A 3,864-nucleotide genomic window follows, 5' to 3' on the forward strand; every position below is an offset into this window, starting at 1 on the left:
ACTTCTAAATTTTGGTGCAGGGTTCACTGTACACCACATTAAAAAAAAGAAATGAGAAATGGAAGTAAACCTTTCTCGATGTTTTTTTTTTTGCGCTGATTCCAAATGTGCTCTTGTTATTTTTCTGGAGCACATCAGGTATTCATCACAACCACAATAATAATTCTACTAATGATATAGTAACATATATTTTGTCATATTTATGGATATGTCACTAGTACCAATGCAACCCTCCCAGTTAGCAAAGACATTTGGCCCAGATTCGTCATGAAGCTGGCACAGATGGCATTGCGCCGGCACTGGCATCAGGCATGTGGGCCGAACATGGCCCAGGAGTGGCAAAGGAGTCACTGGCTTGACTCTGGGCAACCAGATGTGGGCCACTTGTTGAGTGAAGCATGTGGGCCAGAAGTCATTTTCCAACTCTGGCCCAGACAGCCAGTCTTGAGCCACCCTTAAATCAAGTCAAGTCAAGTGAAGTAGAACTTCATTGCCAAATGCGGTGTATGTGCAAACATACAGCACAGATGAAATTTCTTCCCTCTCAACCAGACAAAAATGCAGTTTCAGATTTTTTTTCTCCACACAGCCATTGTTTTACATCGCAGACGTATGCGGAATTCTATTCATCACACACACACACGCACACACACGCACACACATTGGCACATGCACACACTAATTCTTGGGCACGCTCGCTCATGTGCACACACAAATTAAACGTGGTCAAGTAAGATTATGTTGAAGTCCACTGACGTCAGCGAAAGAAGGTACGAGTTTTGAATTTTTGTGTTTTTTGTTTTTTTTCCTCATAGGTACTTAAATATATAACAGTCAAGTATTGCTACACTCCGAGACAGTAGCACCGTAAACGCTAGCTGCCACCCGCCAATTAAGAAGAAGAAGAAGAAGAAGAAGGAAAAAGATGAAGCAAGAAAAACACCGCTCGCAGTTAACGACGACGCTCTTTGACCACAGTTGCCCATGCACGCAGTTTCCGTGTGCATATGAGTTTAGTGAAAATGTAGGTGATTGTGCAGTCAGAGGTGGTGCCAAAAAAAGAACCCTTTCTGCGCCGAAATATAATGGAATTAATTTTGATTCAGTTTGCTGCGATACGAACCGGATACTTCATACTTGACCAAAAAGTTAATTTAAAAATTGTTACCTGAATTAAAAATAAATAAATAAATCAATCTGACGTTGAAATGAAAAGTGTTGTATTTGTAAGACTGACTATGAAAATAAACAGAATTTATTTTTCAGTGAGGATCAAATACAGTTTCAAAGAAAAAAAATCCATCCTTTTCAAATTCAAATTGTTCAATTCAGATTCAGTTATTCAATATGATTCAGATTAAAATATACAAATCCATCCATTATCCGAGCCACTTAACTTCAGTTTATGTAATTCAAATTCGGGATAAACTATTGGAATCTAAGTTCTTCACATTTATTTTTTTGTGGCAAATATTCCACCCTACAGTGTCACACATAGTTTAAGAAATTTCAAGTGTTACTTTGACTGACCATTCATTGGTAATGCAGTCATCTCGTTACCTCTGCGTCCCGCGTCCTCGACGCATAATTTTCTCGCGGGACACACAGTTCCAAAAAATGTGCGTTTTTGGGACGCAAGGAAATTTCTCACTCAAAACAAACAAACAAACAAAAAAACTACGGTACATCTTTTTTTCCAGTAACGCAGTCCCGCAGTTCGACAATCGCCGCCATTGTTGTTTTGATCTTGCGTTAAGTCATCTCGCGTGATGAGGTTTCCGTTCTCGAGAGACGAGATTGGCGAGGTCAGCGAGATCGGCTTTCAACCTCGCGGAAAGCAGACGATTGCCAAGTTGTGCAACATTAATACAAGTGTTGCGAACAAGTGTTGCGAAAGTTTATTTGCTGAGATTGTCACGTTTTGCAAAGTGGTAGATGGAGGACCCCAAAAAGTAGGGAGGCAGGGAGGAGCAGGGTGGAGTGACCAAAATGTATTTCACAAAAAATATACACAGGAGTACAATGGAAAAAACACTCAGTCGAAGGAATCAAAAAATGCCTGTAAATCACAAGTATCAAACAAAACTACAACAGGAAACAAAACATGACAGGAGCACACGTATGCTCACATACTCACAGCTCACAATGACGCAAAAAAGACTGACAGAAACTCAGGGAACTAAATTCAAGCATGCTTCTGCTAACCCTGTATTCCACGTCATGTTCTATATTCCAAAATGGAGCCCAAATGAAGGATGTTTTTTGGGATAAGGTATTTTGCATCTTAAAGTTTCCCCCCCCCCCAACACGACCCCAGGTTGCAAACAAGTTCATATGTCATGCATGCGTTCACATTTGTGATCTCACATTTGTTCAGAGCTGTATGTGCAGCACCTACATGACAGATGGAAGCTGTTTGTGGTGGGCTTTTGACCACTAAGTCTGTTTACTCAGAAGAGTGCTAAGGGTGGTTATCAACAGGAAACGTGAGGGCAGGTTAATACATGGAAGAAAGAACCAAAGACATTCGGAATTGTCTGAGGGGTTATCATTTAATAGTCACCACTGGAGCTACTGGATGTTCAGTAAAAACTTGTTTTTTGAAACCAGAAAAGCACTCAGGAGAGCTGAGAGCACAGACATCTGCAAAGGTGGAAAGATAATATTGTGCATACCAACATAAAGGATTTCAGTCAAATAGTTGAAAGAAGACACATGATGGGCAGCACAGTGGGGAGGAGTGGTTAGCACGTCGGCCTCACAGTGCAAAGGTGCAGGGTTCGATTCTGCCCCCGCCTTCCTGTGTAGAGTTTGCATGTTCTTCACGTGCCTGCGTGGGTTTTCTCCGGGTACTCCGGTTTCCTCCCGCATTGTAAGAACATGCATGGCAGGTTAATGGAGCACTCTAAATTGTCTCCAGGTGGGAGTGCGGATGGTTGTTCATCGATGTGTACCCTGCGATTGGCTGGCAACCAGTTGAGGGTTTGCCCTGTGTACTGCCCGAAGACAGCTGGGGAAGGCTCCAGCATGCCCGCGACCCTCGTGGGGACAAAGCAGTTCAGATAATGGACGGATGGAAGACACATTATGCATTTTTTTTCAGTTTATTCAAACACTTCCCAGGCGTTTGAATAAACATTGAACAGTGAACAAACATAAACATCCTCTGTCATAATACACAAAGGCTAAAGAATTTCTTAATGTCCACTTCTGTTTCGCAACTTTACCGACCCTTCCAAAGATGTTTAAAGAACAAAAAACGACGCACGACACATGTAGTGACTTTTTGTAGTGCTATTGGAGATAACAAAGGAGGAGACGTTCACTCCTCTACATCCAGACTGAAAATAAATGGCACTTGCCCAAAACCACCACAGACAAGAGAAAGTGAAAGGGTGAACATTACAGTGAATGACGTAGAAAGAATTATTGCGCAATGCTGCACAGCTCCTTTCAGGGTCTGGCCTCACGTTTAACATGTCCTTGTGCCTCAACAATTTTGTGACATGGGTTGCAAGCTACCTTGAAGACGGCTTTGCGTGGTAAAATCTTCTGAAGAGCATCTAACGATGGCACAGTATGGTACTACGGTATAAATGTTGACTCAGATTTGACTGTGAAGGTGCCCAACAAGTCTCAAGGTGGGGTTCTGAAATAACCAAAGTAGAGCTAAGACCGTGTACGCAATGTCTCTCTGACTCATTTGACTCTGTGGACTGACATGAACGGAATGTAGCCAATGGAAGAATCGGCAAAACGGGCCTCGTAGATTTGCTTGCTTCAAGATTCCCATGTGCCGTTATTTATTTCAGTTGTATTGTGGTGACACAAGTGAGAACAACACATGTTAGGTGATGATGCAGA

The sequence above is a fragment of the Hippocampus comes genome, unplaced genomic scaffold (genome assembly GCF_001891065.2).
Source record: "Hippocampus comes isolate QL1 unplaced genomic scaffold, H_comes_QL1_v1.1 scaffold509, whole genome shotgun sequence".
Classification (NCBI taxonomy): Eukaryota; Metazoa; Chordata; class Actinopteri; order Syngnathiformes; family Syngnathidae; genus Hippocampus; species Hippocampus comes.